At 41.1% G+C, this 14,408-nt stretch overlaps 2 long non-coding RNA genes across 2 annotated transcripts; both read right to left on the bottom strand.

Annotated features, from left to right (window-relative positions):
• Window positions 1-361: 361 nt before the first annotated feature.
• Window positions 362-1,928, bottom strand: LOC120440003. Its single transcript, XR_005612908.1, has 4 exons — window positions 1,902-1,928; window positions 1,743-1,814; window positions 560-625; window positions 362-429 (listed from the first exon to the last, which is right to left on the bottom strand). It is a non-coding gene; the product is annotated as an uncharacterized LOC120440003 (long non-coding RNA).
• A 1,961-nt stretch (window positions 1,929-3,889) lies between these two features.
• LOC120439725 lies at window positions 3,890-4,352 on the bottom strand. The gene is made up of 3 exons (XR_005612702.1): window positions 4,312-4,352; window positions 4,082-4,188; window positions 3,890-4,002 (listed from the first exon to the last, which is right to left on the bottom strand). It is a non-coding gene; the product is annotated as an uncharacterized LOC120439725 (long non-coding RNA).
• Window positions 4,353-14,408: the final 10,056 nt, after the last annotated feature.

Here is a 14,408-nt window from a genome sequence, read left to right as displayed (position 1 = left end):
ATAAATGGCAGCAGAGTTCATCAACATTTCAGTTTGATTAAATTAAAGATTTTAAACTACACAGGGTTTATTTTCTCCTCTGATAGTAATCATATTGAACATGTCAGTGATGAAAGAAAGAAAGAGTATAAAGAAAAATAGTAAACGTGTGTCTAATTAAACTGTTCCTGTGAACCTTAAATCATCCTTTAATATGTTCAGTGTTACAAACTTGAAGAAGCAGAGAAAAGATCACCAGACATTAATCTAAGCAGTTTTCAGCCTTCATTCATATTGAAATGTTGAAATCTTCCCCGCTAGACCTAAGTGCAGCGTTTGATACCGGTGACCATAACATTTTATTACCCTAACCCTAATTTTCCTGTCATAAACACCTTCATTCCCCATGGGGTCTATGAGCAGTATTTTCTGTGCAGAAATGTTGACAATCTAAAGAAAAAGTTAATAAATTAAAAATTACAATAGTTTTTGCCACTGAAAACCTATTTAAGAATAACACTTTGAGCAAGAAACTGCTTCACAACAAATTACGCAAATGAATAACTAAATGAACACATACCACAAGAATCCAGTGTGTACCAAAGTTTACAGGGCACAGCCACATGTCTTCAACTGGGAACTTCATCTGTGGGATTGGAAGTGCAGAGTAATTTCGATTTACTTAGGTACCATGCGTCTCAGGCAGTGTTGGGGAGTAACGGAATACATGTACCGCCGTTACGTATTCAGAATACAAAATATGAGTAACTGTATTCCGTTACAGTTACCGTTTAAAAAGGTGGTATTCAGAATACAGTTACTTTGTTGAAATAAATGGATTACACGGCGGTACTTCCCTGTTTCATATTGTCGCGGGTCAGGACTGTTTGGGTTTGTTTGACAGCTACGCTCTGTTGTTCCAGGCGGCAGCGTTACGGTTGCCATGGTTACAGGGTGACGCGCTCTCTCTCTCTGCGTGTTTCCTGGGTGAGAGAGCGCTTTTTGTTGTTGTTGTTGTGCTAAGCTAAAGGCAGAATGCTACAGGCATAGCTCTAAAGCATGTAGCCTGATGGGCAGTGTAGTCCGTGCTGCAGGGAGAATGGACTACCATACCCGTTATGTGTCTGTGAGCGAGGGAGGGAGAGAAAGGAAAAGTCCGAGCTGTCACGGAGCAAAAACGGGAGCTGGAAGCATGTAAATATAATAATAACCACTGCAGCCAAGAAGAGTGCCTGAGGAGCCCATTTGTAAGTAAGCTATTAAGACTCAACTGTACACTGTGTTCGTGTTTTCCTCCGGAGAAAATAAGTTCCCTTGGAGCAGCCTTTCAACGCCTCTCTGTCTCCCGCAAGCAAAGTTGACCCAGACAACAAAGTAAAGCTAGTTTTTCGCTACCAGCCCGACACGAACCCGACGTATTAGCCAGAGGTCCCTTTACTACGTTTCGAGCCGCGGACCTTCAGTAACAGTAATAAATCACAGCAATAGGACATTCATGTAGTTGTAAATAGCATGATAATATATTAAGTATTCCAAAGTATTCAGAATACGTTACTCTCATTGAGTAACGTAACGGAATACGTTACAGAATACATTTTGGGGCATGTATTCAGTATTCTGTAGTGGAATACATTTTAAAAGTAACCTTCCCAACACTGGTCTCAGGGTGTTTTCAAATATAGTCTTGTGTAAAGGAACCGAACTCTGTCCTCAGAAATAGAAATGAGTCAACTTTTTGGACCACTTCTGAACTTTCAACTTACCTTGGTGAGGCATCTGAACTGCCCAGAAAACAACGAGCTTGCAACTACTGAACAGAGCAGGTGTGCAGCATTCTGTATAAGTATACAAAAATGTTACAGAACAGTAAATACATTTTTTTGTATTTCAAAGTAAGTGGGCAAAGGACATTTCTTATTTACCTTTCGTCTCTCAATGACACGGTGTAGGTATGCATCAGTGACCTGTTTTGAAAAATCAGAGTTTATACACCAGCAGCAACAATTTTTGAAGTAACTGCTTGAGTGCTGTACTCAAAAACTTGGAAAGAAATATAATTGCTGATAAAGGTTCTTTCTACATATACTGGAACTGGGTATTATGATGTCACAGATGTCACAACATCTGTGTTGTGGTTGATGACAGTCTTTCCTAAGTGAATGGGTGAAACCTTATCAGAGTTTTGCTATATAACCCCCCCCCCCACCTACCCGCACATTTTAAACTATTAATGGTGTCTGCACTGCAAATGCTTCAGAAGGAGCAGCACTTCAAAATCTGAATCAATAATGATAAGTTATCTTACCTCATCAGAAAGCCACCGTGACCCCTGCAGTGTTCGAAAAGAGGAATCAAATAACTTGTATGGTCCAACAACTGACTCCAAGCGCCCACTGCACTGCAAAAATGCAGCCCATAGCCTCTTTACTGAAAGAAAAATATGATAAGTTAACTTAAAAAATGTCAGGCATGCATGACATTTTTAGTGGAAAAGCTGGGTAAAGGCCAACGGGCCACAACAGGAAAAAAGTCAACACAATAAACATGCATTTTCACGCAGAGAAATAGGAAAGGTACAGCGGGTGGGCAAAAGAGGAAATTACTGACAGGCAGATCCATTTCCAGACTTCCACAAGCTCAGTGCATGTTGCATGTTTCTTTACATCCAATATGACTTGAAGACTGCAAAATGCAAACAAAGTCATGCAACGGTCAATCAAGTTGCAACGCTAAACTGGCAACAAATGACCAACGGGTCAAAAAGAGTTGTTCACTATGCCACCTTCACTTTCTAAGCTTTGTTTCCGGGAGGGAAGTTCTTGTTCACGCGTTTCTGGTCCTGGAACAGAATTAAACTGCTTGTGAGAGCAACAACTTTTGTCAGCTGTTTTGGGTGCATAATGAATAATAGAGGGTCTGGTATCCTCTGGACTTTGCTGGCACGGAGGGTTAGCAGTAGGATGGCAGGGGGGCATCTTCAGGTCTGTGCTGCTGTTCACTGTCTGACTGTGAGTTGGGTATTTTTCATTGTCACTGACATTTACATGGTGGCTTCTTCTGTACGGCTTGATATGGTCAATGCTGTAGTGATTTTTTAAAGTTGCTCCTTCCGTGTTTTTTAATCTCACACATTTGCCAGCGATGTCTTGAATGGTGTAGGGTCCTGAAAAATCTGGATCAAACCTTCCTCCCTTCCTTCCACGTTTCCTCATGTTCAAGAGAAGAACTTCATCTCCAACGTTGTACACAAGGTTTCTGTACTTCTTCTGGACTCGTCTGGCATAGGCTTCCTTTTGTAAGTCTTGGGACTTTGCCATATTTTCCTCGACAGTTTTTTTTAACTTGCTCTTGTGCGTCTCTTGTAGAAGATACAAAGTCACCGTAACTCGACTCCTCAGGGAGAATGATGGAGGACAGCTAAAATTTTCACATTTTAAATTACAATTAAAATCATAAAGACAAATAATGCATGTGAAACATGAACTGAAAATTCTAACTATAATAACTCATGTTTAAAAGTAAATATACTATTATAAAGCTTTGAGCACAGAAAGCCACAAAGATGGACTCATATCATTTTTTGTATAGTCACTTTTTCCTCTTGATACACTTCCATAGGTGAACACATTATACTTAAAGGTCTCCTCAACATTTATTACTTTACATAAAGATACAAACATAAAGAAGTAACTAGTCACTTACTTTATCTTTTAAATGTATCTTGCATATAGAAGTTAAGCAGAGAAGATTAAAGCTGCAGCCAATATCAATATGCACAATTTCCAATTAAGATTACATTTAATTTATGCATTATCATAGTTGGTGCATAAATAAAATTCCTTAATAACACTTACTGGGACTTCGACAGGAACTTCAGAAGGATCCGTAGCTTCTCTCCCATACATTAAAAGGAATGGTGTGTATTTGGTTGTGGTGTGGACCTTGGACCTCAAAGAAAACAGTGTAGCATCCAGATACACATCCCAGTCATTCTGTTGACTGTTGACTAATTTTCTCAGGGCTCTACATGTGGACATAAAAAACCCACAATAGTGACAGTGTCTTAAAAGCAAATGAAATGTTACATACAAATAAAACATACCTTTTTATGTTGTCATTTGTCTTTTCGTCGAGGCCATTTGTCTGAGGGTGATACGCTGCTGTGACACTTCTATCTATTTTCATTAAGCTGCAAAGTCTTGAGTTGAGCTTCAAAGAAAAAGAAAATTGTTTTTAAAACAATCACACAAAACCTTTGGCCTGGCAGCTACTTGGCACACTGTGGCCAAGTATTTACCTAAAGAGGTATGGAAAAGTAAACCTAACACTTACCTCGTTAACAAATTCTCTTCCTTGGTCGGATAAAATTCGTTTTGGGAGCCATGTCTATATATGAGTGAGCACAACTGATGAGCTACCTCAGCAGCACTTTTGCTTTTTAATGGAAAAGCCTCAACCCATTTTGAAAAATAGTCTGTTGCAGTCATAATGTACTGGAAGCCACTAGACGTCTTTGGAAGAGGTCCAGTTAGATCTATTCCGATTAGCTCCCAGACATGTGACACCTGTCAGTGATAAAAGAATCACATTAATATATAATGTACATGATAACATTACTATTTTCTACTAAAATGCTACTGATATTTACCTTTATACACTGCAGTGGTTGCACAGCAGCCAATGGTTTTCCCATTTTTTGACACTGGTCAATAGCCAGGACCTTAAACATATTGAATGATCTTTATATTATCCAACAATCGCAATTAATTAAACAACAAAATTGCAAATGTTCTATAAAAATACTTGATCAAGTGGCGATACAGTGTTAATTACTGTACATCAATCTGGTACAGGTCTTCAGGATAACTATGCATTCTATTGGTGCACTATTAACATACTATATATAAATGACAACTTTAAAAATACATACCCAATTCCCAATGTCAATCGACATTCCATACCAGTAAAATCTGGAACACATTGCAGTTCGAGTCTTAAGTACACCAGTGTGTCCACCGATGGGACTTGGATGAAACTCTTGAAATAGTCCCATGGCTTCTTCTTTTGTTTTTATCACTCTCCTGTTTCCAAACAAGAGCACTCCGCCTATATTTAAAAAATGTAAAATGATTATAACATGTATTTAACCAATAATTACATTTAGTTATTTACATTACAATACTGACCCTTCAGCCTGAATTTTGCGGCATATCTCCTAAGGGTTTGCCTCTGGGACTTATCGTATTCAGATGGGTAGGACCCAACAGACAGAAACATGAGCAGTTCCTCGTATTTGTTCTCCATAACTAAGGAGAAAATCGGACAATTTCAACATGGCTTCGGAATCCATACAGTAAATAAAACGACTACACAACGTTATCACGCAATTAACAAGTATGTGGTGCAAAAGCACTTTCTTCGACATAACAACGGAGCGTTTATTCAACATAACAACGGCGAGTGGTGTCCAGTAACTGCAGGACTAAAATAAATTTTAAAAGCACCAAATAAACACTTGGAATATGACTTCGATTGAGCAGCTTAAGGTAAACAATTATCATCTGTAATAAAGAAGTAAAACTTTTAATACAAACCTTTTTTCGAAGCAACGAGATTGGCACAAAAACAACGAGATCGGCACAAGATCGGGGTAGGATGAAATAATAGGCATGTACTATTTAAACCGGAAATATGGCCGTTTTGAATTGTGCGCATGCGCAGTAACAACAAGTAGGACAGCTTGATAGGTAGGACGTTTTGTCAGAACACCGGAGCCACCATTCTCCCCAATTTCTCCTGATTTTCCACCCGGACAACAAAATTGAAAAACCATATGCCAGATTGGCACAGCCAATTCCAGTTTCCAACAATAGCTACTACTACTGCAGCTACTTAGTTTTAGTATTACTCTTATTACTCTTTCTGGGTCGCAAAATAAACTTTTAACATATTTTCAGGCAAGAATGTAGCTGTGTAAACGTCAAATAACTTAAACATGTTATTGTTTGGCCTTTTTCAGTGTTTTATTTGTTCGTGAGTAAATCGGTTTGGCTGAGATTAAAGTTATTAGATTAGATTAGATTAAATAAAACTTTATTAATCCCTCGGGAGGGTTCCTCCGGGGTTTTCACACAGCTGAATAAACGTCAAACAGAAAACTGATTAAACAGAAGTGTGAGATGGTCGAGAATTTACGCCAGTGTCCGGTTATATTTTAGACAGCAAGGAGGAGACGGCAGAGGTGACGTAATTCTGAAGGCTAGACCGTCCAATTTCACAGTCGCACATTTCCGGTCTACCCGGCTTTCGGAGGACCCGGCCCACTTAGACCATGAAGGCCGGGTCCTCAGGTGGACGCAGCCTTTGGACACCCCCGGCCTGTTTCCGGCCGGACAATAATAACGGTGACATTTAACTCATTTTTTTCCGGTAAGTAAACACTGTAAAATCCCTTTTGAATGTCTCCCTAATTCGGAGATCTCAAGGTTGGCAAGTATGTGCTAGGCTTTGGCCCACATCAGTCTAAAACTGTATGTAACCATGAAAAATGTGTTGCCATGTCCACCAGGAGAGACTGGACAGTATAGGGGTAAAACAAATATGTCAGCAGTTTATCTCAGTTAACGAGAGGAGAAGGCATGTGTTTGGTTCTTTCACATAGTGGACATTGAGTTGTTGTGTGGGACACCAGTAGTCCATGTCTGTTGCTGTAACAGTAGTTCATGTTTAGAATAAACAGCTCACTGATTTGATTGGGACAATAGTGCCTAAAATGTTGCATAATTTTGCTGAGAGATCTTTTACTTTGTGGTAACCTTAGATGAGTAGTTTTATGGACAAAAACCAGCAGGTCATTCAGTGTTCCTGTGATGGCCAAACCCGTGGCCACACTCTAAAGTCGGTAACTTTTGTATTTTCATTTCTTCATTTGAACATAGTAACACATTTTAGTTACCAATAACTTTATTGATTGGTTTGGATACATTTGTTCTATTTGTAAGCACGCACATTTAGTTTACTTATGTATTCACTAGTGATGGGTCCTGCAACACTGACGCACCGACGCTTGTATCAAGCTCACCTAGCGAAGCCTGTATCGGTGCGTGCGTCGCTTTAAGAAAAAGTCACGTGATCGATATAGCTGCTGTATCGCTCATTGCCAACGCGCCAAACTGTGTTTAAAAGGTACCGCATCCGCATCTGCCAACGGAATGAGTCGCCACAAAAAAACATGAAATTACTCTCGCAAAGATTAAAAAAACAAAAACCACATCTCTCCATAACAAAATGGAGCCCGAAAGAAAAAGAAATGTTTCTGCTGTGTGGGATCATTTTGATCTTTTAACTGCAAATAAGGTAATAGTTTTTCTTTGTTTCAGTGTAATCTATATGAATAGGAAAAACAGCAATGTGAGTTGAAGTGTAAATTATTTATTTCATTTTATGCAGGTTAAATGTCGCATCTGTTCTGCATTTCTTACACAAACAAAAGCACCTCCTCAGTGTTTAGGCATTACAGAGCCAAACATGAAAATGAGGAGACAAACACAGTGAGAATGAACACAGGTCGGCCTATATTGACACTGAACAGCTTTATCATCTTTTTTTTTTTTAATTAATATGTGTTTTATTATTTTGAAATCAAGCATCTAGGAAGACTGTTCTGGACCAGGCAGTCCTGAATTTTATTATAAGGGACTGCCAACTCCTTAGTATTGTGGAGAGAGTTGGAGAGAAACATTCCAAGATCAGAGAATCCTTTAACGTACTGGGGGGAATAGGAAGACATCTTATCAGAACCTTATCCACCTGGCTTTACAGTTTTTGTGTACCCCAGCTTCATCTGTGCCTGTGAGTTTTCCAAAGCTGGGGAAATTGTGTCAAAAAAACGCAATAGACTGAATGCAAAATCATTGGATAAACTTATTTTTCTGAAAAGAAATTTATAATAAACTCTGAGTCAAATGGGTAATATTACATTCACAATACTTTCATTTCAATTTTCACTTAGTGTCATTCACAATATATTTTATAGATGTCTACAATATTTGAAATGTAAAAGATATAAAATGATTCCATGGAAAGTACAATACCTTAGTGTACAAGTATGACTAGGTCATTGAATCAGTGTCTGTTGTGAGTCTCAAGTAAGTTGCCTGCAATGATATTTAAGGTCCAGCAGGTGTCAGTATGGAGCAAAACAGCAACACTGTGTCGACACAGTATCGATACAGTTTGGGGAATGTAGTGATGTGACGTTCTGTATCGAGGCTTCGAAGCGTGTGTCGAGTAATGGAGGGGGCGTTTCCGCGAAGCGCGTATCGAGGCTTGCTTCGTTTATGGGAGGAGTTGAAAATGATGACGTCCGAAGCCTCGCTGCCCGGCTAAACCACGTGACTGGTTCATGAAGCGGTTCGAACTTTGCCGCGAGCTATGACAGCAATATAAACCCCTCAGACTTCATTCAAAATGTGGGTGTTTGATGGAGAGTTGCGGTTAGTGAGAGTTTGGAGACAGTTTGGAGAAAGTCAGGAGAGAATGGAGCCAGCTAAGAAGAGGAGGATGTCCTCCCCTGTGTGGGAACATTTTGATTTTATTCCTCCCAACAAGGTATGTAAATTTCTACAGAAGATGTATTTTTATAATACTGATGGTGCAATACAATTTATGTTAAGCTGTCTTTACTTTTGTACAAGGTGAAGTGTTTGCTATGTGCCAGGGAGCTGGGATATAACAACAACACCTCATCCATGCTTAAGCACTACAGAGCTTTGCATGAGAATAAGGGGAACACCGATTGTGGAGCAAGACCAGGTGAGCCATCAAATGCCATGATAATATAGCATGCAGTAATCTTACTAAATGATAGAACAATATTATACAACTGTAATAAGTTACGTGTGTGATATTTATATTTGTGCTTTGTTTTTATTGTCTTTCCTCAGGAGAACAATCTCAAATAGATGGAGACCTGGTTAGCATGGTGATTGAGGACTCCCAGCCATTTAGCATTGTGGAGGACAAAGGATTTAAAAGATTTGTTAAATCATTAAATCCTAGCTATGTTCTCCCACTAAAAGGTCATAAAAGCAGTGAAACTTTAGTTTTACAGAATAAAATGTGAACAGGCAGGACTGAGGCTCAAAGCCTCAGTGTGTAGCTGTCCATACCTCAACGTTACAAAAGCACAACCACTGTCCACACCCCAACCACACCTCACCTCACAGTAAATGATCATTTCCATTTTAAGCATTTCCAAATAATCATTTTCCATACTGCCAGTATAAATATACACAGTATACTGCCATCACTACAATATACATGTTTTACACACTCCTTTTGTTGGTGACAGTTACAGGCTGTGTGCAAAATGCCACACTCTTCAAATTCATGCCAACTAATATTTTCACGTCCACTAGATGTCCTACTAGAGCAAATGAAGCTTCACGAAGCTTTGCGCTGGGGTGAACCAATTGGATGAAAAGCTTCAGTGCTTCATGAAGCTTCATCTGCCCATCACTAGGGGAATGTGCTGAAACGCTTCACGAGGCCTCATCTACCCATCACTAGTATTCACACCACTTCATTACTTTGATTTTTGACTAACCTTTGTCTTTTTATTTCTTACCTGCCATCATCCCTGGGAGTTGCTGGACAAAAGATGGCAGCCAGGGTTTGACACCATTAAATACAAAGAGGGATAATTGGACCACACCACCACTTCCTGCTAAAGGGGAGAATATGTGTTTTCTTTACTTTAAAAACAAAGTATTTGTATTTAATTAAATATTTAAGTTTAGGGTTTAATGGGGTTTTGATTTTCTTCTTTAGTGTTTAGTTTATTAACAAACTAGGTTGTACTGCATTGTTTTGTGATTTATGATTGTGTTTGTTTGTTACCCCTCATGTGTCACGATGGTCTGATCAGCCATTATATATACCCCTGTGTGTCATTTCATGTTAGGTCAATTATGTTTGTTTGGGCAGTCATTTGGTTTGTTAAGTTTGCAGTCTTTGCCTGAGTTCAGTTTTGTTTCTTTAACCTCTTTTATGAGCTCAACATTTATTACTTTTGTAAATATAATTTTTGGGGGTTAAATAAATGGAAACTATATTTTTCTAATAATTCCTGGGACGACTCCTGTTTTTCAACTCGGTCCATCACATGTGGTGTCAGAAGTGGGATCCTTCAGTTGGGGAGACAGGATTTTTTTTTGCATTTTTCTGTCCTTTTTTCTCCCCTGACAAACTTTTTGAGCCATGCAGAATGCTGTGCGCCCAAAGAGAGGAAATAAAATGGAGTGCAGCCAGAGAGGGAGAAGGAGATGGAAGAAGGAATTTCAGTTGTGGCTGGAGACACTGAAGGAGAGGATACCAGGGAGCCAACTCTGCTTGATATTGCTAGGATTCTTCAGGCTTTCATGGGACAACAGGAAGTTCGAGATAAAAAAGAGAGGGAGGATGCTATACTGCAAGAACAGCGTTTTAAGAGTTTGCAACACCAGTTTCGGCTTTTACAAATGGAAGTGCAGGCCAGAACCACCCCACTTCCAGAGCCCACATCAACTGATCCAGAGCCTGTTGAAACTCCAACTGATTATCAGACACAAGCAACATCTCAGCATGAGGGTTCTGGCTCAGCCTCCATATTAACAGGTCAGTCTGTGCATATTCATCATCCTAAACTGGAGAAACTAGCTGTTGAAGATGATGTTGAACATTTTCTGACCACTTTTGAGAGAATTGCAGCTGCTTGTCGCTGGCCAGAGTCAGACTGGATTTTTCACCTCATTCCTCTTCTGACTGGTAAGGCTCGAAGTGCCTACGTTAATATGGATGTGGACGATTCACTGCAATATGAGAAGGTAAAAGCTGCCATTTTGCAAAAATATGACATAAACCCAGAAACATACGGCAAAGATTTCGCTGTCTTGAAGTTTTTGATGAGAGTCCCAAGGAACTGTATGCAAGACTGAAAGAACTTTATGAGAAATGGATTCAGCCTAAAAACAGAACTATAAAAGAAGTTGGTGAAATTATTATCTTGGAGCAGTTTTTGAGAATGCTGTGTCCTGAGCTTCAGGTCTGGATTAAGGAGCATAATCCAAAGTCTGCTGCAGAGGCCGCCACCCTGGCTGATGTGTTTGTAGCTGCTCGAAGTAAGAGTCAGCCATGGAGCAACAGTGCATGGAAGGCTGCCCGAGATTCACGTCGGTCGCAACCCCCTCAGCATCCTCAGAGGTCAGCGACGGGTGTGGTAAGCCCTTTACAAGGAAAACCAGCCTCCAAATACCTTGAAGCCAGGTAAAAGGCCACCAGTGTGCTACCTTTGTGGACAGGAAGGTCACACTAAGCCCATGTGTCCTAATAATCAAAGCAAATTATCTCAGATGTGTTTTGTGCCTCATCAGAATGTGGATATTAAATCTGAGAGAAAGCAGTCAAATAAAATCATCACAGTTAAGATTAATGGACAAGAAATGAATGCTTTAATAGATACTGGCAGCACACAGACTCTGGTACACAGGAAATATGTGTCAAATGACTACACATGCCCCTCTGAAACCATATCAGTTTGCTGTATACATGGTGATGAAAGACCATACCCTACTGCTGATCTGTTTATTGAAGTGCAGGGGACATCCTATCTGTTAAAGGTTGGTGTAGCTGATAGTCTGTCCTATCCTGTAGTTCTTGGGGAGGATCTGCCAGTCATCTATGATTTGTTGAGAGAAGTGCAGGAGTGTAATGTTGCTATAACAAGGGCTCAAACTAAAAATCAGGATGAGCATTATGCAACCCTCAGTGCTTTACCCTTCTTTGAGGCTGAACTAGAGACAGAACCCGGGAAGTCTCGGAAGCCACGCAGTCAAAGAAGACGTGAAAAATTTCAACACACTGTTGGAAAGACATCAGTTCAGGCTGCTCCAGATATGCCTTTAGGTTTTTCAGTACCTACAAACATCAGACAAATGCAGCAGGCTGATCCAACTGTCTGTCATGTTGCTGAGGGCTAAGGAAAAGGACTCTGTTGAATCTGACACAAATAAAGAGCAGTTCATTCTGCAAGATGGCATTTTATACCACCAGCACGGCCAGGTTAAGCAGTTAGTGGTCCCTAAAGCGGCTCGTGAAACAGTGCTTACTTTGGGGCACTCCATTCCCTGGGCTGGCCACCTGGGGAAGTATAAAACCACCGCTCGCATTAAGCGATACTTTTTTGGCCTGGCTTGTGCTCAGATGTTGCTATGTTTTGCAGAAGTTGTCCTCAATGTCAGAAGACTTTAATTAGGGTCCCCATCAAAGCACCACTCCAACCTCTCCCAATCATTGGTATACCATTTCAGCATCTTGGCATGGACGTAGTTGGTCCTGTGGAAAAGAGTAAAACTGGATTTCGCTTTATGTTAGTCATTACAGACTATGCTACGAGGTATCCTGAAGTCTTTCCATTAAAAACTGTTAAAGCCAAAACTGTAGCTTCCTCATTGATTCAACTGTTCTCAAGGGTTGGATTCCCACAGGAGATTTTGACTGACCAAGGCACTAATTTTATGTCCACACTATTGAAACAGGTCTATAAGCTGTTAGGCATCAGGAGTGTGCGGACAACCCCTTATCACCCACAGACAGATGGACTGACGGAGCGCTTCAACCAAACTCTCAAACAAATGCCCCGAAAGTTTGTCAATGATACAGGGTCTGATTGGGACCAGTGGCTGCCATACCTCCTTTTTGCCTACAGGGAAGTTCCTCAAGCCTCCACTGGCTTCTCCCCATTTGAGCTTCTTTATGGCCATGAGGTGAGAGGCCCATTGACCCTGCTGAAGGACTCATGGGAGGGAGAGCAAGGTAAAGAGGAATCAGTCAATGTTATTTCATATATCATTCATATGAGGGAAAAGTTTCAGCAGATGAGTGAACTGGCACAGAGCCATATGGCAGCTGCTCAGAGGCAACAAAAGACTTTGTTTGATAGGAAAGCTCGCCACAGGAGTTTTGTCCCTGGCCAGAAGGTTTTGGTAATGTTGCCAACTTCTGACAGCAAGTTGCTAGCAAAGTGGCAGGGACCCTTTGAAGTACAGAAGAAACTTGGACCTACTACCTACAAAGTTTCCACACCAGGTCTCCAGCGAGGGAGTAGTGCTCCATGTTAACCTTCTTAAGGAATGGATTCCACGCACTGAGAATAAAACAGAGGGGTTGCTTATTCATAGCGTGGATGAGGAGGAAGAAGTTAATCACTACTTGCCTTCAGTAACAGCCTCTGTCCTGGACCTGAGCCATCTCACCAGTGAGCAACAATCTCAGGTAACACCTCTGATTAGTTCAGACATATTTCAAAAGTACCCAGGTCGCACCAGTCTGGTGGAGCATGACATTGTTTTAAAACCTGATGCAGCTGTGAAGCGTATGAGTTACAGGATACCAGAACGTTTCCTGGTGGAGCTAAAGGAGGAGGTGGACCTCATGCTGTCTCTTGGAATCATCCAACCTTCAACAAGTGAGTGGTGCAACCCTGTTGTGTTGGCTCCAAAAAAGGATAGCACAATACGTTTTTGCATCGACTTCAGGTACCTCAATTCCATATCAAAATTTGACTCTTACCCAATGCCACGCATTGACGATCTCATCGAGCGTTTGGGGAAGGCAAAATATCTAACAACCACTGATCTCTCCAAGGGATACTGGCAAGTACCTCTCACTAAACAGTCTCAAGAGTTGACAGCATTCCGTACTCCGTGGGGATTGTTCGAGTTCACAGTCCTGCCATTTGGTCTGCATGGGGCCCCAGCAACATTTCAAAGACTAATGGATAAGGTACTCTGTGGGCTCTCAGCATTCACCTGTGCGTACCTTGATGATGTTGTTGTTTTCAGTGGAACTTGGGAAGAACATGTGGATCACCTGAGGGTCGTGCTGGATCGGCTGCATTCCGCAGGCCTTACCATCAATCCAGCAAAGTGTGCTCTTGCTAGGACTGAAGTCCAGTATCTCGGGTTTACTGTTGGAGGTGGGACAATTAAACCACAGGTTGACAAAATTAATGCAATTGCATCATGTCCTCTTCCACAAACCAGGAAACAGCTGCGATCCTTCCTCGGCATGGCTGGGTTCTATAACAGATTCATTCCCAACTTCTCAGCGAGAGCAGCCCCACTGACGGACAGGACTGGCTCAAGATGTCCCAATAAGATTCGGTGGACAGCTGAAGCCGTTGCAGCTTTCAAAGACATTCGCCAGTCCCTGAGTAAGGACCCCGTTCTGCACTCACCAGATTTTACAAAAGACTTTACATTGCAGACTGATGCTTCTGAAAGGGGTCTGGGAGCAGTGCTTCTGCAGGGACCACCAGAGGATCGACATCCTGTCGCTTACATCAGTCGTAAGCTGCTACCAAGGGAGAGCCGCTACGCAACGGTTGAGAA

The sequence above is a fragment of the Oreochromis aureus genome, linkage group 4, assembly GCF_013358895.1.
Source record: "Oreochromis aureus strain Israel breed Guangdong linkage group 4, ZZ_aureus, whole genome shotgun sequence".
NCBI lineage: Eukaryota > Metazoa > Chordata > Actinopteri > Cichliformes > Cichlidae > Oreochromis > Oreochromis aureus.
This window is presented reverse-complemented; position numbering and strand designations above follow the sequence as displayed.